Genomic DNA, 24,857 nt, shown 5'->3' on the forward strand with positions numbered 1-24,857 from the left:
GTTTCTTTTCTCATTCTCCCCTCTCCTCCCCTACTGATTGTATTTAAATTGGATCATTCCAAACCGCAGGTGATCACCTATCTGGTCTGTCCCCTTTCTAATGATATACAGGAAAAGTTCTGATATCCGGCACCGACGGGACCGAGCTGCTGCCGATCTATCAAAACTTCCGGATAGACCAGCGCTAATGTTGAAGGATAGGAGGTTTTCATCTCCGTAGCTGAGAACAAACACTGTTGCTTAGCAACAGCTTGTAAACACTCGGCCCATACCTGGGGATGAAACCACGGAGAAGTAAAAAATGATTGACCTACTCAATGACTACTAGAGAAGTTTATAACGTGCCCTTTATTAATAAAAGTGGTCAAAGTGGACTCATAGACTTCAGTATCAACAGATTGGAAGCACTAGGTTGGCTTAAAAGGCTCAAAACAAACAAGTTCCTGGGAATGGATAGCATCTATCCTATAGCACTAAGAAACTAGAGATGAGGTCTGTGAAGTCCTGAAAATCCTCATGAAGGAGTCACTGACTATGGGGAGGTGCCATTCAATTGAAACAAGCTCACTCATTCATGTTTGACAATGAGAATGACTCTAATCCAGTCAGCTACAGACTCTTCATTCTAACATTTAGAAAAGAGTGAAGAGAGTTGTTTTTAAACTTTTGCTACAATTCTCTTGTTCATTTTTGATCACTCTGTGTCCAAGGCAAGCTGGTCGGAAGATCTCTTGGTGGGTCTGCTGCTGGACCTTTCTAAGTCCGATCGTGTGCAGGTCCACAATGCAAAGGACTGATAAGCAGGTTTCCTCTGACTGTTTACCCACGTTTAAAGCCATCGCTCATTCTTGAGTCCCTATTGAGTTTGGACACTTTCCATGGCCAGTCAGTACCACATGAAATTACCATTATTATTTTTCCTGACTATGTTATTTTATTTAAAAATTAGCTGGGTCGACCAATTGCCCAAAAATTATAGTGGTGTCAGCCCTTTAAGAGAGGCACTTGCCCACATCAATACTGATCGACACAAAAGAGGACTTTAGATTCATTCAAGATACAGCATGATGTCATGAGGGGTTACGGTTTTTTTTCTTCCCCCTGGACGTATGAGCTAAGATGGTCTAAATGGCCTGGCTTCCCGCACTTGCATTTTTTTTTTCAGATCTTGATGTCAGACTAATTGGATCTCTAGAGCCATTGTTTGTTTCTTTACCTGTCCTATTACCATCTCGTCTCACCTTGAATATCTCTTAATGTCTCTTCTTTCATCCCCTCCCCCATTTCCCAGCCCCCAAACTGCCTTTTAATCTGTTTCATTTCCTGCCTTTTTTTTCTCAGTTCTGACGAAGGGTTTCGACCTGAAACGTTGACTGTTTCTCTCCACGGATGTTGCCTGGCCTGCTGAGTTTTTCCAGCATTTTCTGTTGTTAATCGGATATCTTCTTCGGCAGCACCTCCGAAACCCACGACCTCTACCACCTAGAAGGACAAGGGCAGCAGGTGCATGGGAACACCACCACCTCCAAGTTCCCGTCCAAGTCACACACCATCCTGACTTGGAAGTATTTCGCCGATCCTTCATCGTCACTGGGTCAAAATCCTGGAACTCCCTCCCTAACAGCACTGAGGGAGTACCTTCACCACACGGACTGCAGCGGTTCAAGGCGGCGGCTCACCGTCACCTTCTCAAGGGCAACTAGGGATGGGCAATAAATGCCGGCCTTGCCAGCGACGCCCACATCCCATGAACAAATTTAAAAAAAAATCCCTTCCTAAAATGAGGAAACTTGAGTGGTTTGAGGCTGTGATGCCCTCCATGGTGGAGCAACCTGTCAACACTCACTGCCCAGACTCACTCATGAAGAATGTCCACTTTGGGCAGGGCAAGGTATCTGAGGATTGCTAAAGGCCGTGGAGCCGTACACCAAGTAGAGTCTGTCTTTAGGAGAGAGGAGTAGGAAATGGAAAGGCAAAATTCAAATACTGCTGCGAGCTAGTAGTATTTGTTGCAGTCCATTAATAATGGCGCTTCATCAAGTTTAATGGCACTCCTTGCCTATAAACAAGGTTTTGTTGGATGTTCCAGGCTGCTGAATAACATATGTTTCAGATTTTTTATAATACTGAATTGATTGTGCTGTGCTGGAGCATTATTACAAGAGAAGCTTTATGCTGGGATGGTCCTTCGAGGCTGAGCATGCAACCTCAATCAGCAGCCTCAATGGGATCATATTTGTCTCTAAATTTACAGAGCCCCAGCTTAAAAAAAGTCAATCCCTGATGAGAGCAAATCAAATTTTACAGCTCTTAACTGAAACGTTTTTGAGTTCTCTAATTGACCAAATGATCAAAGAGCAGGTTTATTAAGTTAAATTGCTTTTAAAGGTTTAATTCTGAAAAAACAAGAAAGGGCATTTCTTTTTCATTTTATATTCGTACTGTTGCTGGGAGAAAGGGTCCACAAATACCTTGTCCAATTAGTCAGTGTTCAGGCGTGAACCTAGGCAATGTGTTATCTGGCTAGTCAACTTTGGAGGGGATCACAGGTGAGCTAGATCCTGTCCACATCTGGTGTCCACATGGTCACCTTTCAGTGAATAGTGATAGAAGGAAAGAAGAAAGAACTTGCATTTATACGGCACGATTCACAACCTTGGGACGTCCCAAAGCGCTTTACAACCAATGAAATACTTTTGAAGTGTAGTCACTGTTGTAATGTAGAGTGGGAGTCCAAGCTGATTTTCTGTTCAGGCGGGGCTGTGGCCAACTTTTAGCCCTGAAACCATTCTCTCAGCTAATTCAACACAGACTTGCACTTAATCTTGGACCTTGAAATTATTGAGCCATGGGAGGAGAGGTATGGCAATGTTACAACAGTCTTTATCCCTGGGCAGGATACTGGCAGCGGGAGCTGTAAACCATTGTTAGCTCAGTGACACTGCATGGCCGTGACATTTTCAGAACGCCTTCAGCACCATCGTTTGGGTTTTCAGCAAGTACAGAAAAATGGTGCACCAAATATTTCTTAATTTTGTGTCAGCTGTGGCTCAGTGGGTAGCACACTCGCCTCTGAGTCAGAGAGAGCACATAAAGCTAGGCTGACACTCCAGTGCAGTGCTGAGGGAGTGCTGCACTGTCGGAGGTGCCGTCTTTCAGATGAAACGTTAAACCGAGGCCCCGTCTGCTCTCTCAGGTGCATGTAAAAGATCCCAAGGCACTATTTCGAAGAAGAGCAGGGGAGTTACCCCCGGTGTCCTGGCCAATAGTTATCCCTCAACCCACATAACAAAAACATTATCTGGTCATTATCACATTGCTGTTTGTGGGAGCTTGCTGTGCGCAAATTGGCTGCCGCGTTTCCCACATTACAACAGTGCCTACACTCCAAAAGTACTTCATTGGCTGTAAAGCGCTTTGAGAAGTCCGGTTGTCATGAAAGGCGCTATATAAATGCAAGTCATTCTTTCTTCAACAGGAGTTTAGCGGCGGCAGTAACCGGTAGTGCCCCGCTCCACAGGCGATGATGACGTCATCACCATGCGCAGCGCTCCATTTCCGCCCCACCTGCAAAGTTGGCCCACGCCCCCTGAATCTGCACCGGGCGATGACAAGTGGGGGTGGGAATGGAGCGGCAGGAGGCTCGCGGGGCGCTGACTAAAGGGGAGGTGGCAGGTGGGGAAAAAGAAATCGGCCGACTTGTTTGTCGCGGCCTGTTGCGTCTTTGAACGCGGGGTCCGTGCCGCGATCTGGCAGCCCGGTGCTCCTCTTGTGTGCCGGGCTGCTGGCACAGCACCCCACTCCCCGGTGGTCCAGGTAGGGCCCCGCAGAGTTGTGGGCCTGGGCCCTCCCCTTTAATGAGGAGAGGAGCCCGTCCATGCGACAGCACTACGTGGCCCAGTGTGTAGCGCTGCAGAACGCACCACCCCGATATTCGGGGTTGGCACTCTAAGAAGGAAGTGGAGCGCTTGAATTAGCTCCACCTCCCTCTTGGGACGCTAAAACTGAAGTTAGCAATCGCCGGCGCAATTTTTTGTCGGGCGCTAAATTTGTCTTTATTTAATGATTGGGAGGTACAGGAAATTGTTTGGAGTGACTCCCCACTAAAATAAAATGGCAAACTTTAGTGGATTATTACTGGACTATTAATGGAATGAGGAAAGAGGTCCATGGTGAAATTGGATCACTAAAACTCTGTGCAGCCGGAAGCAGTAAGTCAGAATCCTGTATTTAATTGGAAGTTAGCACTATAGGAAGCCTTCAATCATCTCTCATCAAATGTGTTAAGAATGTAGGAATGTGCAGTGCAGGGAGTTTAACACTAGCCTTTCACCTTTGAGTCTTAGGTACATATCCAGCCCAGACTGCTGCGATGAGTAATTCCTCTGTCTGGGATGAATCATTCCTGTTTGTTGGGTTTAAGGGTGCTATGCAGAGGTGCAACCACTTATAAAAGGGACATTAGATAGAATTCTGGGACATGGAGCAGGTAAGAGAGGAGGAATAAAGGGGAACATAAATAACGGCAAAAAAGTGAGAGGGCAAATTCCTTCCTATCGTCCTTTCCCTATGACCTGTTCTCCTCCCTCTCCCTATCGTTTTAGGTGGGCTCTTGATGGTGAGATTCCTTCATTTGAAATGGGTTTCTGGTGACAAAGGTCTTTCTTTAAATAGCACTCACTGTGTGTCACTCATCTGATGTATTATCTGTCTCCAGCACCTTCACACATCCTGAGGTCCTGTTGAAATTCCACTAACAGGTGTCTTGAGGCCAAGGCTTCTCTATGTTCCTTCCAGTAAAGTTCACATTTACTGCCCAATATAAAGGTGATTAGCCAGCTCAATAAAATCTATTGTGTGGCCAAGTTAATTCACTTTACACTGCTTTCACCTAGTGCCCAGTGATTGCATTTGCTCACTTTGAACTTTGAAACCTCTCCAAGATTGGACACTCAAAACCCACCTACCAGTATGGGTAGTGAATTGAGATTGTGTTCAGCATCCAATGGTTCAGTTGGTAAATGTGCTGTCTAATATGAACTGACTTTACAGGCTAGAAGGTCCCAGGTTTGATCTCTGGTCTGTGCTGTGTTAGCTGATCTCAAGCCATAAGCACACTTACCCTTAGCTCATCAAGGGTATTCCATTATGATCATGGCTGAGTTTCCCCCTTCCCAGCTTGGCGATGAGGCCATTGTAGTGCCGTACTGCCACCCCATCTGGATTGAACCAACTGAGCATCGAGGGCTTTGCTTGGTGTTGTGTTAACCCACAAAACCAGCAGGATGGCGGGCTTTCAACGATGTCCTTTTATTTGGTAGTTTCGATTTGTTTGCCTCAAGATACAGAGATATGGAGGGATCCAATTCCTCACTGGCCTTGGTACCTCACTGAACTTAGGTTACTATTTCTCGAATAACTTTTTTTTCCTCCCCAAAAAATAAGGGTGTTTTCTGAAGAGTCGGGAGCAAAATAATCCCGAGGTTCTCCAGAGCTACCGTGTGTAAAATTTTTGACTTGTGATCTGCTAACACCACTGCAGTGTGTTGGATCAGGCTCATGCCAGGAAGAGGCCTGCTAACTGATGCCCATTTTGTTATACATTGACCTTGTAGCACCGCCGATAGAGTAATTTAAGTGTTGGTTGTCTGACGCCAGGCACTATCTTACAGGACAACACCGCCTGTGTTAATATTGTTAGCAATTGAAAAGCAGTGCAGCATTCCTGCAGCACTGCACTGGAGTCTCAGCCTAGAATTTTGTGCTCAAGTTTCTGGAGTGGGACTTGAACTCACGACCATTCTGACTCAGAGGCAAGGGTGCTGCCCACTGAGCCACGGCTGACACCTAATTAGGAAAGAAAATTTGGAAAATTCCTCTTCAACCGCTTTGGCCGAGCAAAGCTAGTCCGGGAGAGCACATTGACCATGCTTACATTACCTAGTTAGGTATTTCATCTACCTTTTATAAGATGTGACCTCCACCCCAGCTAGGAACTGCAGTTTGATAACTGTTCAAACAAATTCAGAACTTGGAGTAGACTGGAATGGATTAGAGCACTCAGGTTAATCTGAATTTTTAACATTTCTGATTTGCATGCACTTATTCCATTTTTAAAATTTGCAGCATGTATATATGGGGGAAAAAATATTACCTGCTGGCTGATCTACCTATTGGTGAAGACGGGATCCATTTCCTAGTGATCTATGGTGACAAGCAGCCAATCCCTGACAGTCTGATCTCATCACTTGGACCTCTGATTCATCTTTTGTTTCTTACTTTTAATTCTGTACATGTGCTTCTTTGTACATTTAGTTCTCCCGTTGAGGATTTCTGAGCCCCTGGACCTGATAATCATTACATAGAATATACAGCACAGAAACAGGACTTTCAGCCCAACTGGCCCATGCCGGTGTTTATGCTCCACACGAGCCTCCTCGCACCCGACTTCATCTAACCCTATCAGCATAACCTTCTATTCCTTTTTCCCTCTAGCTTCCCTTTAAGTGTATCTATACTACTCACCTGAACTACTCCTTGTGATAGCAAGTTTCACATTCTAACCACTCTCTGGGTAAAGAAGTTAATCGGAGAGGAGACAGTCAAATCCCTCATTAGTAGGCTTGCCTCCATTTTCTCACCTCCGATCGGTTACTAATTGGCATCCGTGCACTCCTATGTGAAGCACTTGGGACATTTTACTACATTTAAAGGCGCTTTAAATGCAAGTTGTGTCATTTGAGGGGAGGTGACCTGTGACAAGGAGGGTCGATGAGGATAGTGCGTTTGATGTAGTCTATATGGATTTTAGCAAGGCTTTTGATAAGGTCCCACATGGCAGACTGGTCACGAAAGTAAAAGCCCATGGGATCCAGGGTAAAGTGGCAAATTGGATCCAAAATTGGCTTAGAGGCAGGAAGCAAAGGGTAATGGTTGATGGGTGTTTTTGTGAATGGAAGGCTGTTTCCAGTGGGGTTCCGCAGGGCTCAGTACTAGGTCCCTTGCTTTTTGTGGTATATATCAATGATTTAGACTTGAATATAGGGGGTATGATTAAGAAGTTTGCAGATGATACTAAAATCGGCTGTGTAGTTGATAATGAAGAAGAAAGCTGTAGACTGCAGGAAGATATCAATGAACTGGTCAGGTGGGCAGAACAGTGGCAAATGGAATTCAATCCGGAGAAGTGTGAGATAATGCATTTGGGGAGGGCGAACAAGGCAAGGGAATACACTATAAATGGTAGGACACTGAGTAGTGTACAGGAACAAAGGGACCTTGGAGTGCAGGTCCACAGATCCCTGAAGGTAGCAGACCAAGTAGATAAGGTGGTTAAGAAGGCATACGGAATACTTGCCTTTATTAGCTGAGGCATAGAATACAAGAGCAGGGAGGTTATGCTTGAACTGTATAAAACACTAATTAGACCACAGCTAGAGTACTGCATGCAGTTCTGGTCACCACATTACAGGAAAGATGTGATTGCACTAGAGAGGGTACAGAGATTTACGAGGATGTTGCCTAGACTGGAGAATTTTAGCTACGAGGAAAGATTGGATAGGCTGGGTTTGTTCTCTTTGGAACAGAGGAGGCTGAGGGGAGACCTTATTGAGGTGTGGATAGGAAGGACCTATTTCCCTTAGCAGAGGGGTCAACACCAGGGGGCATTCATTTAAAGTAATTGGTAGGAGGTTTAGAGGGGATTTGAGGGGAAATTTCTTTACCCAGAGGGCGTGGGGGTCTGGAACTCACTGCCTGAAAGGGTGGTAGAGGCAGAAACCCTCACCACATTTAAAAAGTGTTTAGCTGTGCACTTGAAGTGCCGTAACCTGCAAGGCTACGGACCAAGAGCTGGAAAGTGGGATTAGGCTGGATAGCTCTTTGTCGGCCGGTGCGGACACGATGGGCCAGATGGCCTCTTTCTGTGCTGTAAATTTCTATGATTCTATGCCTGATGGCATTGTGACCATGCCTCCATTAGTTTATTAGTCTCCTGTGCCATTTGTTCCATTGCGGTCTGTCCAGGGCAAGGCATTTGACTCCATGGGAGTATCATCTTGCCTTCCATCCAACAGATCGCGGTTCTCCACAGTTGATGTTTATATTTGCAAGTTTGTAACAGACATGTCGACCGCGATTTTGCTGACTTCGGCGGGTCCGCTGCTAGCTCCATCCCGGCCTCTGAAATGAATTTCCCTTGATTGGGCTTGTTAAGCCCACCCAGCACGTTTCCCGGCCATTTAGAGGAAGCGGGTCTGGTGACGTCATTTAATGACACGTCATCAGCCGGTTTCATAAAGGGACCATGGCCAAATTTATTTTGACGTTTGTGCTGTCAGTGTTCTAGAGCATTGAGATGCTGCAAGCACTGCACAGAGGTGCACGGCTGCACCCAGGCTCTCCCATGACTCCCTCCATATGCTTATGGAGGGATTCACAGCATGCAGGGAGGTCCTCTTCCCTTCCCATGGGCGGAAGAGACCTCCCCTGGAGATCAACACAGCCTGGTTGTACATTGCGCAGGAAGGCACAAGCAGGGATGTGGTCAGGAGGACCTGGTTTCAGTGCTGCAAATGTTTCAATGATCTCAGTAGATCACAAAACGTTAGTACAAAGCCACACTCAACCTCATCCTACTTTGCCACTCATCACATCCCTATCACTCTGCCTTCCCTACCCTACTCCTGCACGTCCTTACTCAGACCAACTTACCTTGCACCTCCACCCAGATCGATCTATCTATCTATCTATCTATCTATCTATCTGCATCCCCATCTCACTAGCCACCCCTCAAACTCGCCCTCATCCTAGTCAAATCATACCAACTAAGGAGGATGCAAAGAGGCTTGAAGAGGATATAGACAGGCTAAGTGAGTGGGCAAGAACATTGCAAATGGAATTTAATGTGGAGAAATGTGAAGTTATCCACTTTGGTAGGAAAAATACAAAAGCAGAGTATTTTTTAACTGGTGAGATATTGGGAAATGTTGGTGTTCAGAGGGACCTGGGTGACCTTGTACACGAATCACTGAAAGTTAACATGCAGGTACAGCAAGCAATTAGGAAAGCAAATGGTATGTTGGCCTTTATTACAAGAGGATTTGAGTATAAAAGAGTAAAGACATTTTACTGCAATTATCAGTTTTGGTCTCCTTACCTAAGGAAGGATATACTTGCCACAGAGGGAGTGCAATGAAGGTTCACCAGGCTGGTTTCTGGGATGGAGGGATTGTCCCATGAGGAGAGATTGAGTAGACTAGACCTATATTCTCTAGAGTTTAGAAGGATGAGAGGTGATCTCATTGAAACATACAAAATTCTTACAGGGCTTGACAGGGTAGATGCAGGGAGGATGTTTTCCCTGGCTGGGGAGTCTAGAACCAGGAGTCACAGTCTCATAATAAGGGGTCGACCATTTAGGATTGAGATGAGGAGAAATTTCTTCACTCAGAGGGTGGTGAATCTTTGGAATTCTCTACCCCAGAGGGCTGTGGAAGCTCAGTCGTTGAGTATATTCAAGACAGAGATCGATAGATTTTTGGATATTAAGGGAATCAAGGGATATGGGGATAGTGCAGGAAAGTAGAGTTGAGGTCGAAGATCAGCCATGATCTTATTGAATGGTGGAGCAGGCTCGAGGGGCCGAATGGCCTACTCCTGCTCCTATTTCTTATGTTCTTATGTTCTAAGTAAATCTGGCCATTGTGAGGCCATCCCTGGCGTCCCGGGCAGCAATGTGGTCTAGTGCTGATGCCCTGTGTCCTGTGCAGCATCAGTTGATTGCGGAGAAGGTTGGTGGTGTTGGTGCTGCTGGTGTGCCTGGTGATGCTGGTGTTAGGGCTGGTCATGGTGGGATTCTGAGGACCAAGGTGAGAGAGTTTCAAGGGCACCCATACTGATGGAATAGAGGCAGGTGAAGTAGAGATGACCGAAGTGATCTGTCAATGGTGGGAAAGGTAATGAGGTCAGACTGGATGGAGACTTGTGTAAAGATTTGCAGCATTCTGAATCTGTAGTGGAAATGCAATTTAGAGAAGCTAGTGGTTAAGAGAACATATCTCAATCAGCTGGGAACTTTGACTTGACATTTGAAGCTGTCAACTCATCAGCTGAAACAATGGCCACTGACCTCCCACCTCAGCTTCACAGATGAGGTCTAGGCACAGTGGGAAACTGGTGGGCGACCTGTCAAATCCAAAAAGCTGGGGAAAAAACCCATTGATAAGTGGTTGTAAACAAGCCACTAATGATTTTAATTGCCTCCCCCGCCGCTGCGTCTCGGGTCTGCTCAGCGCTGGCAGACCCGACATTTGGTAAAGGCACGTGGCAGCGGGTTGACACCGGGGTCCCGATCCACTGGGGGAAAGAAACCCTTTCCCACCTAAACCACCACCGATCATGCCCGGTGAACCCCCGTCCAGCCCGTCTTGTCTCTTGGGTTGTCTTCATAACAAAAGACATTTTTAGGTGGACAGGTCGCTAGCCTGACTCAAAACCACCTACCAGGAGGAGTGGTGGACAGCCTTTAGTCTGGCTCCTACCTTTCCACCTGTGTGGCTTGGGTGGCCCCAACAGGAGTTATATTCGTGCCAGCATAGCTCTCAGGGTAATAGAAGGACACAAGCCTCCCCATCATGTCATCGTGCAGTCCCCAGGGAACCTCATTGTCAATAGCACATTTGCTAAAGCAAGTTTGAATACACCAAAAACCAAATATTTAAAACACAAACTGTAAAATAAACATGGATAATGAACCAGTCAGTGAAATGGTTAATGATTCTCGAACGTGTTTTCACAGAAGAGAAAGCAAGAAACCGGCAAAGAGAAGAAAACAGTAACTGAGAGAAGAGGGACAGATATAAAAATTGGTGTGCTTCGTGTCAAGTAGATTTTACTACCAGTTTTATGGTGCTCTCATTACCCACTTGATGATCTTGGCTCAAGCACAGGCCAGTGTCAATTGGAATAAAGTCTAGGGACCAACTAATTGCTACTGTTAGACCCGTGGAGAGTGTGCTTTAACCAGTAAGATTTGAAAAATGTTCGCTGGGAGTTAGCCTCACAGATCCATTCGTTCATAAACAATTAAATAACCGTTTGCTGAACTTCTTTCTTTTCTGTTTTTATTCTCGGTTTCTCCACATGGAGAGACAGGAAACAGAGAAAAATCATTTCATGAAAACAGTTCATCTATTCATTCGTACCCCAGGCTTGATTTTTTTTCTCTCCCAAGATGGAAATAAAGCATCAAGGGAAATAGGTGAAGTCAGCCTGATATAAAGGGGCATTGTCTTCTTTGGAAGCTTCCCGGTGACTTTGTGGGATGATGCACCGTATAGATCAGAAGATTGAGTGTTGCGGGTGCTACAATTTGGTGCAACGTCCTGGAGGCTCTGCTTAATGCTGGGGTGCAGTTACATGAGTGGCAGAAACCCTGTTGTACTTCTACAAGTGGTCATTTTTGCATAAGCCCAGGGAGAGCATGTTGGTAGCCTGATCTTGTCCTCGCCTGTCGTTCACACATGCACGTTCCAGCAGGATCTTGGCACGAACCCTGGCTGACTTCTTCGATGCCTCTCCATGGCTGCTGAAGCCAATTGAAGTATCCCAACCTCTGCCCCGTTTGACATCAGCTCGCTCACCGCAAACCAGGAACTGAAGCTGCAATCATCCTGGCATGTGTGGAGCTCTTCCAACTCTTCCCAACACAGTATTAATCACGACTTGTGTAGTTTGTGGGAAGACAGGACAGGGTAAACCACGAGTGAGGGCTGACTTGAAAACTCCTGCTCCTCTCCATTTCAACATTCTTTCCTGTAGACCTAGTGCCCATTCGAAAACCTCTTCCTTGCTTGACGTTAGGGTTGCCAACTTTGGACGCATTCCTGGAAGTTTCATCACATGACCTCTGGCCTCCAACCACCCCGCCCAGTAAAGCAGTCATTTTTCCCCCATCTCCAATATTTTTATAACTAACGGGGTAAAAATTCCTCAAAGAAAATGGTTATAAAAAAAAAACACACACGATTTTTTTAATGCTCCTCTGATTTTTCTCCCAGGTCGCTCGCAGCATTTTTCCAGGAGATTAACCTTTCATTCTTGGAGACTCCGGGACAATCCTGGAGAGTTGGAATCAATTAAACCTTTAAGCTGCGGCGGCCGGTGAGCCGGCTTTTAAATTGTACAAGCCGCGCACACGCGGACTTTTGAATGGGCCGCGCAGCCAGTTAAAGGGGAAATTACGGGGAACGCTGGTTGGCATCCTGACATGGAGTACCACACGCAGCAACCATTTCAAAGCGATCTCGCACTGCCTGTGACCTGCTCCCTCTTTAGCTGCATGTTACTGAATGGCGTCCAAATGTAAGACTGTAAAAAGTGGAGTGCTCACTGGGTGAACTATGTTTATAGAACGTGTGCCTAACTTAAGGCTTTAAAGCAGGAAAGTGAGAAAAGGCCACAAAAAAAAATCAAAACACCTAAGTTGTTAAGAAGCCAACAATCCACGCCGTAATGTTTGTGTCGTGCGAACAAGATTCGCCTTGCACATTGAGTAGACGTTACCTGAGAACACGGTCAATCTCAGCATCATTGCACATTCCCCCTCCCTCATAGTTAAACAACAACTTGTATTTATATAGCACCTTTAACGCAGTAAAACATCCCAAGGCGCCTCACAGGAGCGTTAGCAGACAAAATTTGACAAAAACAGCCTGAACTTACTGTCTAGACTTGACGTGAGTGAAGTGCCAGAGGAATGGTGACGGTGGCACCGGTCCCATCAACGACTCCGACTCCTTCGGGAGAGGGGTGGGGGGAAAAAAAGACTTGCATTTCTATAGCGTCTTTCACAGCCGCCGGACGTCCCAAAGCGCTTTACAGCCAAAGAAGTACTTTTGAAGTGGAGTCACTGTTGTAATGGAAAAAGGAGGTGGGGGGGGGGGGGGGGTGAATGTGGTGAAGTGGGAAATCATGACATTTGTGTGTGTGATCTCATCATTTAAGACTGAGATGGGGAGGAATTTCTTCACTCAGAGGGTTGTGAATCTTTGGAATTCTCTGCCCCAGAGGGCTATGAATGCTGAGTCTTTGAGTATATTCAAGGCTGAGATAGATAGATAGATTTTTGGACTCAAGGAGAATCAAGGGATATGGGGATCGGACGGGAAAGTGGAGTTGAGGTCAAAGATCAGCAATGATCTCATTGAATGGTGGAGCAGGCTCGAGGGGCCTAATGGCCGACTCCTGCTCCTATTTCTTATGTTCTTATAAATGAAATGACATGCAGCTCCTTACCATCCTTTGGGGTAGAGTTTCCTCCTGTGAGTATAAACATTTGCATTTATAATTTAACATTGTAAAACATCCCAAGACACTTCACTGGGGTGAAAATGGGCACCGAGCAGCGACAGGGGAAGAGTTCGGGGAGGCACAGTCAAGAAGGTAGGTTTTGAAGCTGAGGAGAGAAATGACGAAGTTGGGGGAGGGGTGGGGGGGGGGGAGCGTTGGTTGGAGGGAATGTTCCAGAGAATAGGCCCAATCTGGCTGAAGGCTCTGCCACTGAAGGTGAAGGGGACGGGAGAGCAGAGGGCGTATGAGGCCTTGGAGGGAACTGTAAACGGAGACAATTACTGAATTGGGATGGTGGGGGTGGGAGGTTCCCTGCAGATCCACTATTTTGGTAGCGTTTATGATTATTCGATTGAACCCAGTAATTTCACGATTGGACAACATGCTTGCTTCTATTTTAAGGCCTTAAAAATGATTCCACTTTTTAAAATGAGAAGGATGCTGGAGAAAGACTGACATTGTACAAGGCACCAACAGTCAACCATTGACGGCCAGAAAATAAGAACTGGACAAGGTCATTAGACCCAACGATTTTGTCCCTTTTTGACAGAATCGACCTCATCTATTCACCTTCTTGGCAAACCTCTCACTACTTTGCTCTCTCCAGAAAGGCATCCAATGCCTTCCTGTCTGTTTCAATGCCCTTCCCTGGTAACTCCCTCACCCAACGCAAATACTCTACGGGTGAAAAAGATTCTCTCTGAATTCTCTCCTTATTCCTAACATCCTCACTTTTGTTTTTATTGTACCACTGGAATTTTGAACCCTTCAGTCGGTCGCCTATTAAGGCTCTCTGTGATACTACAGACTCCGATAGGGTGTATTTGCTTATGTCTCTCTCACTCTCCAGTAAATTCGGTCTCGCAACACAAACTTGATATAAAAGGCATCCTGAAATGAGGAGTTTAGTTGGTTATTTAGTACACGCTGAGCGGAGGAGTGTTGGGTTTCACCGAACAAAAAGAGACGTATTTCTGAGGAGCCTCCTTGGGCACCACTGCATAAATCAGCCTTGATCTGCACAACCTAATCAGTCAAGAGTTGATTTTGAAACACAACAGTCAGTCATTCTGGTTTATAACAGTGCTCCCTGTAGTGCAACCAGATGTTCCGAGGTTCGAGTCCTCTCTCTCTCTTTTTAATAAAGGGCTTACTCAAACAGAATGCTGAATACCAAGAAGTGGGACCAGGGGTGTCTGAAGTAAGTCTTTTTTTCATTGAATTGCAAAGCCCTTTTCATCGATTCATTGGTAGCCAGAGTTCCAGTTTGCTGCTCTACCTGTAAGTGGCAGCGCTGCGATGAATGGCCACATAGTGGGGCTCTCATAAAGACACTATTCATCTCTTAATCAAAAGCAATGTGTTGATTTGAAAGTTGAACAGTCATTTTTTTTCTAAACTGCTCACTATAAAAGTTACCATCAAAAACTCTAGTGAACAGGAGAATCTGCTACTTTCCTGTATTGTTCGGTGAGTCCGAAACAAATACTTTGTTGTCAAGCTATAAAGACTTTTAAAGAGGTAAGTTCAATCAAAAACCCACAGCAAGTGTGGATTTATGAGTGAATCGGGGGGTGGGGGGGTGAAGTGATGGCTGATGTGTTCTGGTTTTGCTGATCAGAACAGAATTTCACATCACTGGGGTGCAGTTTGCTAGTTATCCTGAAATGTGTAATATGTGTGGGTAGAACAAATGAAGGACAGAGCCAGGATGAGTTGTTAGTCCATGTGCTGGCTTTACTAGGCCAGAGCGAACTGAGCATGCTCATACTAAACCATGTGCTAAACCATGTGACAATACATTACACTGCTTTCCCCTTTAAAAAAATGCACATATTCCCCTCGCAAATACAACAAAACCATGGTCCCACCTTTCCCAGCATTACATGTACCACATAACAAAAACTCCTGGCTTTCTTTCTTTTAAATCAACTACAAATCCTACAAATGAACTACAAATCCAGTTTAATAACAGGTTTGCGGAGCCTTCCTGATCTCCTTACTGAAGGTTTTGGTGTTGAACCAATTTTCGGGCTGTTTTGTTTTGGTTCCAAACTCAAAAAAGTAGGTACTGTCACTATGTTTCCACACTTGATACAACCTTGCTCACAAGACAATTCAGTACGACGGTTATGGAATGGTCCAGACATTGATCAGTCCATCCATTCAAGGTGTTTTCATTACTGTGTCCTTTTGAGTCTCATCTGCACCTTCGGTCTCAATAATCTTATTGGCCCTAAAAAAAATCTCCATCCGCTCAATGTAAGAACTGAATGGTTCGTGGGCTCGGTCACACATGCCGAGGCTTCCGATGAATCCCATCCTCATCACCAAAATGTAATATATGTGGGTAGAACAAATGAAGGACAGAGACAGGATGAGTTGCTAGACCATGTGCTTGTTTTACTAGGCCAGAGCGAACTGAGCATGCTCATACTAAAGCATGTGACAAACCATGTGATAATACAAAATGCTTCAATGTGGATTACATAAATTACCAGCAGGGTCAAAATGAGATCCTTTTAAGTGTTTGAGGGTGGGTTTTGGGGAACAGGAGGTTTTTTTTAGGAACCATTAGGCCAAACATGTCTGTTTCTCTGAGATCACCTGCCTGCTTTCTCCTCATACCCCTCAATCCTTTCACTTCCAAAAATGTATCTAAGTGTCTCTTGAACCCAGTTAGGAACATAGGAATTGCTAGAAGAAAAAAGTCCAAGGTTCATCTAGTTCTCCTTCTACCATCCTGGTAGTCACATGATACAACGATAATGGAGTTGTTGACTAATCATAGCAATCAATCTCTGTCAATTAGTCTACAACAGACCCAGTCATGAAGTGAGGAAAACCCCCAGTGGTGGGAGATCTTTAAGCACCATAGGTCCAAAGTCACCTTTTTCCCTCCCAAGCCATGCTACACTTACCACATGTCATGTCTCAAATTGCTCTCATACTGTATCCCAAAATGTTATTTTCTGAAAGAACATTTGCACAGTGTACTTCAATGTCCTTCCGTTTGGGTGTTAAAAGTGGTGCCTGAGTTTCCTTACTCTTAACTTCAAAAACTGTTTGTACTTGGATGGTGTCTTTAACATAGCGAAACATCCCTGAGTGGGGCCATAAACATCATCCTTGACCCAGAACCAAAAGTGCTACCAGCTGGTACAAATGTAGGCTCCACACCACTCTTGGGTCAGACATGTGCAGAGCTCTGCTCACGAGTCAAAATACAGGTCGAATTTTAGCGCCAAGGTAATGAAACAGCAGTGCGGTGTAAACATTAAAAAACTGAAGAATAAAGTTTTTAAAATTCCACAGGTGGACCAATGTGGAGATATCCACTACATCCTCAAGCTGGCCCCCCTCTCTCTGCTCGGTAGGATGCAACATCAGATTTGCTAATGTCATGTCCTAGTTTTTTTTTAAGTCAGCGACACAGGAAACTAGAATTCCCTCAGCCCACAAACTGCCATGTAACTGGGCTAATAACAAGAACTTGCATTTATAGAGCACCTCTAAAGTAGTAAAACATCCCAAGGCGCTTCACAGGAGCGATTTATCAAACAAAATTCGACACCAAGCCACAGAAGGAGATATTAGGGCAGGGTTTGGTCAAAGAGGTAGGTGTTAAGGAATGCCTTAAAGGAGGAAAGAGAGGCTTAGGGAGGGAATTCCAGAGCTTTAGGCCCTGGTAGCTGAAGGCACGGCCGCCAATGGTGGAGCGATTAACATTGGGGCTGTTCAGGAGGCCAGAATTGGAGGAGTGCAGAGATCACGGAGGGTTGTAGGGCTGGAGGAGATTACAGAGATAGGGAGGGGGCGAGGCCATGGAGGGATTTGAAAACAAGGATGAGAATTAAGGAACTTGAAATGCCATTTTCATGGCACTGTTCGAAGTGAGGTGACGAGGCCTGATGTAAAACTTGGGGTCGTGTCATGCACCATGGTGATTGATGCTTCCCCCATCACTTTTACTGCATTTTATATGGTGAGTGCTACCTTAATGCATCCTATAAATTTCCAATGGTCATCACAGGAGTGTAATCTTCAATGTAGAGGCCATTTTTTAAATTTGTTCATGGGCGTTGCTGGCAAGGCTGGCATTTATTGCCCATCCCTAATTGCCCTTGAGAAGGTAGTGGTGGTGAGCCACCATTTCAAAGGGCAGTTAAGAGTCAACCACATTGCTGTGGGTCTGGAGTCACATATAGGCCAGACCGGGTAAGGACGGCAGATTTCCTTCCCTAAAGGACATTAGTGAACCAGATGGATTTTTACGACAATCCGGCAGTTTCATGGTCACCATTACTGATACTAGCTTATTATTCCAGATTTATTTAACTGAATTTAAATTCCCCAGTTGCCGTGGTGGGATTTAACTCAAGTCTCCCAATCATTAGTCCAGGCCTCTGAATTACTAGTCCAGTAACATTACTACTATGCTACCGTGCCACTAATTATAAATTATGAGGCATTAAGTGGTTCTATATATTTCCTTTGCAATATTCAACATGAGAAATGGGCAGACATTTTCTGCAGACTTTATCTGATGGCTCTGTTAGTAAGTTTACTGCCTGGTCTACAGACTCAGCCACACAGACTTAAGACAAAGGTTCCAGGTTCAAGCCTGTGTGCTGCACTAACTGATCTCAACTGGTTCAGGCGTAGGAGTCAGAGGCATGCAATGGAGAATGGACAAAATAGCAAAGGACACAGCAAAAACTATGCGAGTTCCACACTATTACCCTGAGATAGGGACACCGCACGCAAAGAAAAAAATCCCGACTTCTTTCTAATGTCTTTTGGTTTCCAGCCAGTGTTGGCCAGCATGGCAGCCAAAGGGACCCCTTTGGATTTAATTCACCATTGGGTTTCCGCTTTGATTTCTCAATCAGGAGAGAGGATTATCTGAAGATAGAGGAGATTATGGGGCTCAGTAAGTAGGCGGGGTTGATCTGTCAAAAAGGGACGGGCTCGTTGACCTCGGGCTCGTTGGACCTAATGATCTTTTGTTCCCAACAATCCTTGTGTTCTTTTCTTGGATTCTTAAGCCATTTCTACCACATTGTGAGCAGATAAAGGTTCCTGACTGAGCGCCAACGGGGTCAGTGATGAAGTGGGAGTAGATCTGAGGAATTTCCCAGCCAATGAGCTCTAATGATATGATTGGACTTCATATTAAAACAACTAAAGTGACTGAAGCATTCTGGGTTACCGGCTATATCTGCACTAATGTTAATTATGCAAAAATACTGTTGTTTTTTAGAAAGAGGGGGACGCATGGGACATGGATCTCTGAAAAGAAGGGCTCAAGAAGCTTGGGAAACCCTTGTCCTAAAACATGGTAACACATCAGCCCTCTTTATCAATACCGAGCCCGTCACCTGATTGAATAAGTCAGCACCAAATAACTGCACCCTTTCCTGTATGGCTCCAACCTCCATGAACAACAAAGCACTTTGTCAGTGCGCATTCTATTTTGTTACAACAAAGTCCAAAGTGATCACACGCCAGCCTACTCTTCTGTAACGCCCCTGGGTGGCTACGTGTGCCTTTCTACCCCCTATTCTGGTGCTTTCCTAAGTGCGACCCAAGGGCCAGTATCAGCAGAGGCGGCTGGCTGCTTATGCTCAGCAACAGGTTCATGGGACAGAGGTGATCCTCCTCTCCTGGCTCCTGGCAGCGAGGTGCCCTTTGGCTATATCTCTGGTGTCCCCACCCAAACTCCATTAGTGTGGTGCTCGGAGGTGAAAGGCTGGAAACCTGGCAGGTGTTGCTGACCTGAAAGCTGGGAGTATCAGGTGGGTGGGCTCTAGCAGTCACCATTCCACTGGGCCCTGGGTCTGTAGCCTCACTGGTCAGTGGGCTAGGCTGGCTGATCTATTGGGAACTGTAGATTCAAGTCACAGTTGTCAGTTACCACACATCCTCAGAGCCTGCAGGTAGGTATGATGTTCCCCAAGCATCCTTCTTCTCAGGCAAGTACCCATGAGTCCCACAACTCTGAAGCCATGGACACCCTGGGAAGGAGGCACATTCTCAGCTATTTCCCACTCTGGTTCCCTCATGTTCTGTGAATCACCTGGTGCCACATTGACACCAACACTATTTCATTCACCCAGGTGAAAGTATCTGTGCTGGTGCGTGAGAATGAGGAAGCAAGTGACGCAGTAGGTGACATTGAGGGAGGTTGAGGCAGAGGAACATAGGTGAGGACCACACGTCCAGGGATCACCCGTATGGCCTGGTCTTCATCCTGTTCCTCATCATAGATGACGAGGAAGATATTAATGCCCTACTGCTGCTGCTCTTCATCTTCCTCATCCTGGACAACCCCCCTCATTACCATGGTGGATGTGCAGGAAAGGAGAGTACATGCTAAGAATGGGTGAGTATACCCCATTGTCATTAAGGGGGGAAGAGAGAAGCTTGTGGCTGTGTGGCTCTTCATTGGGATGTCAAAGCAACAGGTGTAGGTGTTCAGCCACTAATGTAGTGCTGTTAATATGCCACCGAACTCACCATCTCCCAACATAAGAAAACTACTAGGTACTGGTCTAAGTGTTAAACAAAGCTTTAATCAACTGTTTTACAACATGGAGGTCTAGTTGTGTCCTTCACTAGTTCCTGTTAAGAATGTCCTGCGCAAGCTGGGACCGTGCCCGAGTATTTATACTCTCCCTGGACAGCGCCACCCGCAGGCTGCTCAGTTGATTCATGTCATCTCCCATGGCAAGAGCAAAATGCTTGCAACAAGAATGAGTATATTAGGAGTTAGCAATCAAGGCGTATGTGCCAAGTGGCATGGGTGAGTTGAAGAGATGTGGTGGCATCACTCTGTTAAAGTGAAGGAAGGGATTTTACGGTTGTGCATGAAAGTAATTGCTGTGAGGGGAGACAGATACCAATAGTGTAAGACCCTGCGCTGGTGCCCCTTTAACCAGAGTGTATTGTGAAGAATTAGATGTGCAACTGTTTCTTTTACAGAGTGAAGAGTGTGCTGGTGCTCAAGCAAGAAAAGGGAGAATGGCTAGTGTGTTACCTTGCCAGCCTTGGTCAGGTCACTAAACTTTTTACAGCTCAGGTTTGCAGTCCTGGGGACGAAAGAGTTGATACACGGTGCCAGTGCCACCTCCCTCCACAAGGCATGAGTGACCTTTTTGACAGATTTCCTGCCATCGACAAGTAGCACCCTGTCTCTCCTGAGCTCAATTTCATCCAGGAGGGTTTGCAGGTCTGCTTCTGAGAAATTGTGGCATTATCTTCACTGACCCCTGAATCCCAAGGGGGGTAATACACACCCATTCTTAATTTGTGACCTTCTGGTCCCTTTCTGACTGCCTGTGCCAGCTGCTCCTGTGCTAGACATTCTTGAAAAGTGGCACAGAAACAATGATGAGACATCCAGTTAAACCCGCTGACAGTCAACTGCGTGAGCCACGCACTATTGCTTATATATCTGCTGCTCCCCCAGCCTGAGGTTGCAATCGTCTGGTAGAACTGGCTTTTTATAAACTACACTCCACTTTTCATGCAACCCAGCACATTACTCCTGTTTTACACAGGTTTTACGCCAATCACTACTCCAAGCATGCAGGATACTGGGCTTCATAAATAGAGACATAGGCCTAGAAATTCAGTGCCCTTAGCACCGATTTTGCAGCGCTAGAGGGCCTAGCGCTGCAATTGGCGCCAGTTCCTAAATTGCCTGGGGCCCTTCCGCGGCGGTAGACCGGTAGCGCTGCGCCGGCACCGATGACGTCATCGGTGTGCGCAGCGTCCCGGTTGCCGTGGTAACCCGGCCCCAAGCCGAAATTCAGTTGCGGCCGCCTCGCCAGTGGCAGCCGCAACTAAGACTCCGGCAAACGAGTGCTGCCGGAGTCTGCGCCGGCGCTTTAAGGAGGCGCGGCGGCCGGCCGCTTTCCCGCCGGCCGCCTGCCCGCAGCTCCCTCCCCGGACTTCTCCCCCCCCCCGGAACAGATGCAAGCCCGGCACTTGTCCGAGGTGCCGGGCTCATTTTTGAGGAGATTTGCGCGGGCCGCGGCCGGGTGCAGGCAGCTCCTCCTTAACGGAAGGAGGAGGCCTGCACTTCCCCAGCCTGCCGCACGGGTGCCGCAGCGCCGGAATTGCGGCGCGAAACGGCAGTTAGCGCCCTTTTCCAGGCGCTAAGACCCTTCAGTAGCGCCGGCAGCCGTTTGGGCGCGGCGCCACTGAATTTTTGGCGCACGCAGGGGACTTAGCGCCGGCACTAATTTCCGGCGCTAAAGCCCTGGCTAAGCCAAAACCCAATTTCTAGGCCATAGAGTACAAAAGCAAGGAAATTATGATGAACCTTTATAAAACATTGGTTCAGCCTCAACTGGAGTACTGTGTCCAATTCTGGGCACCGCACTTTAGGAAGGATGCGAAGGCCTGAGAAAGGGTGCAGAAAAGATTTACGCGAACGATTCCCGGTATGAGGGACTTCAGTTACGTGGATAGACTGGAGAAGTTGGGGTTGTTCTCCTTAGAGCAGAGGAGGTTGAGAGGAGATTTGATAGAGATGTTCAAAATCATGAGGGGTCTAGACAGAGTAGATAGTGAGAAACTGTTCCCATTGACAGAAGGGTTGAGAACCAGAGGACACAGATTTAAGGTGATTGGCAAAAGAACCAAAAGTGACATGAGGAAAAAAAAATTTACGCAGCGAGTGGTTAGGATCTGGAATGCACTGCCTGAGAGGGTGGTGGAGGCAAAGTCAATTGTGGCTTTCAAAAGGGAATTGGATAAGTACCTGAAGGAAAAGAATTTGCAGGGCAATGGGGAAAGGGCGGAGGAGTGGGACTAGCTGAAGTGCTCTTGCAGAGAGCCGGCATGGGCTCGACGGGCCAAATGGCCTCCTTCTGTGCTGCAACCATTCTGTGATTCTAATATATATGCAAATCAGCTGACCCAGGAAATTCTCATGTAGATACCACTACAAACCATCAGGTGGCGCAATTCTTTTTCCATTGCCGCAAAACGGGTAACAACCCACCGTGTGGAAATTCGGGGCCTATTTATTTTCCGAAGCCAATCAAAAAACACTTACTGAACTGGTTCTGAGACGATCTGTTACAAACTTCTGTTCAAATTTCTTCAGTGCAAACACTTGGCCCATTTTAACACCTCAGTACCATCACCCACTCTCCCGGGACACCATAACCTCTCTCTCACCATGAGCCACGGGTCATCTATTCAGAAGAGATCATGTGCACTATAAGAGAAAAATAGTCTTAAAAGAAATGATAAGGGAAACAAACCATATCATTAGGTAAACAGTGTATTAAAATAAAATAATAAAACCGCAAAAAAAACTATGGCAACCAGGAAAAGGCGATACTTGTACACTGATCAATTTTCCTTAAGTACCCCCAGTTACCATCTTGAACAGTTGCTTCAAGCAAGTTTGGGGGCCAAGCATTTTGCACAGCACTTCCCTTGATGTTGCATGATGAAGTCCTACCCCCAGTGATATCAGTGTCTCCTTTGGACCTTTTTGGCCACTTTTTTTCTCCCTCGCCTCTCTTGACTCATAGCATTCCAGAAGCACCAGCCGCACCTCTGATACCTCACCCAATAGTCCATTCATCCTCTCTGATGCGAGGCTGTTTGGTTGTGGAGGGAGTCACAGCCAATCCCAATCTTGGCCATACCTGCGACCTGAACACTTCAACATTCCAGCAATGGCCACTTAATACTGATCAGGATCGGGAGCCTTGGTTGATTTTCTCCATTCCCCCTCCCACAGCCGAGGGAACTGAGGGCACTTTCAGCATTCCAAGTTGTCGCCTCAGCGGCGATAAGCCAACTTAGACCTTGTGTTCTCTTACATCTCATTACTACAGAGGGCATTGATTTTACCCACTAGGCCATCAAAGGAGCATTGGACTACTTTCTGTACTGTATCAATATCCCCTTCAGTAATGCTTAAGGAATCACCAGCACATTGTGGTCTTTGTTGCTTTACCATGTGTTTTGTCTCACTTACAGGAATTCAATGCCCCAAGGTAGCAGCTGAAGGCTGGAGAGTGGTGAAAGCATCTTTATATTGACCACAATACCCTTCACTCTCAAGTGACAGACTGAAGCTGAATCTACGGGTAAAGTGGCGTCAAGTCGGAGACGCAAAATTAGCCACGCAAAAAAAAGTGCTCAATAGAGTTAAGTCACCTCAGATCTCAGGCATATCGGGAAATAGGGATGGATTTGAGGGAAGGGAAAGTTTTTTTTTGATCCACGATGGAATAAACGTGTTGAATGTTTAAATATTTCACTGAAACGTTAGCGAGTTGGAAACAGCTTGAATAAATTCTAAAATTGACATTAATGTGTAACGGGTTTGCCCAGACCTACTTCTGGCTGAAACCAGTTTGAACCTGCAGTATATTTAGTAGCTCTTTCTATACAATGCATTAACAGTAAAATACTTGGAAATATATCCAATTTATTCCATCCTTAGCTAGTCTGTACATGTAGGCAATATCTTTCAACGAGAGTGATGTTACTGAGTTTTAGGAGAAACAGTAAAAGATGTACTAATAGCTTATTATGTTAATAATGCCGACCACTTTGGTACTGACTGATGGGTCCAAAATTCGGTCCCTTGTTTGTGCTGAGTTAGCTGATCAGACATAGAAGAAAGAAAACTCCTGATTTTGCTGCAAGCCTGCATCAGCATGCCGGGACATCAAGCTGTCCGCTCGCAATAAGCCCTGGCCGCTAGCTGACCAATCCCACTGTGCATGCAGTTCATTCCTCTCAGCCCAGCCCCCGGGTGACGGGATGGATTCAGCCATCTGCACTTCACCGACTTGAAAGCAAGGCTTGCATTTATATAGTGCCTTTCATGACCTCAGGGCGTCCCACAGCACTTTACAGCCAATTAAGTACTTTTTGAAGTGTAGCCACTGTTATAATGTAGGAAACACAGCAGCCAATTTGCACACAGTGAGTCCCCACAAACAGCAATGTGATAATGACCCGATAATCTGTATTAGCGATGGTGATTGAGCAATAAATATTGGCCAGGATCATTTACATCTACCTGAGAGCAGGCGGGGCCTTGGTTTAGCATCTCATCCGAAAGACGGCAGGCAAGATTTTCATTGGGCCATGGAGTCGGGATTGGAGGCGTGCGGGGGGTTAAAATCCCGAAATCAGGGGTCCCGACCCCATCCTGCACCCAACCCGCCTCCATGCCAGTTTCAAAGGAGGCGGGTACCCGCCTCGCACTGGGACCCGCCTCCCCGAGGCGGGAAGGGGATTAGTGCCAAATAACTGCCTGTTAACGGGTAGTTAACAGGCAGTTTTTAGCCTAATCCCTATTTTTAATGTTGAAGTGTGGGATTCTCGATGGCTCCAAACCACGCCAAGTTAGAGGAGGCGGACCGTCGGGATGAAGGGCTTGGAGGGGTCGCGATGTCCGGTGTTCAGGTGAGTGATGGATGCATGAGTGCAAAGGTAAGTGTGTTTGGTGTGTGTAAAGTGTT

At 46.2% G+C, this 24,857-nt stretch overlaps 1 protein-coding gene across 1 annotated transcript in view; it reads right to left on the minus strand.

The window, feature by feature from the left end:
* LOC147099981 (uncharacterized) overlaps positions 1–24,857 on the minus strand; it is a 98,573-nt gene that overhangs the window by 66,528 nt on the left and 7,188 nt on the right. Inside the window, exon 2 of the transcript XR_015073855.1 lies at positions 22,418–22,582. The gene's annotated coding sequence lies outside the window, so the exon portion shown is untranslated. The remainder of the gene's footprint in view (positions 1–22,417; positions 22,583–24,857) is intronic.

Source organism: Somniosus microcephalus, chromosome 27, assembly GCF_052327205.1.
Source record: "Somniosus microcephalus isolate GS21.2 chromosome 27, FLI_Smic_1.0, whole genome shotgun sequence".
Taxonomy (NCBI): Eukaryota; Metazoa; Chordata; class Chondrichthyes; order Squaliformes; family Somniosidae; genus Somniosus; species Somniosus microcephalus.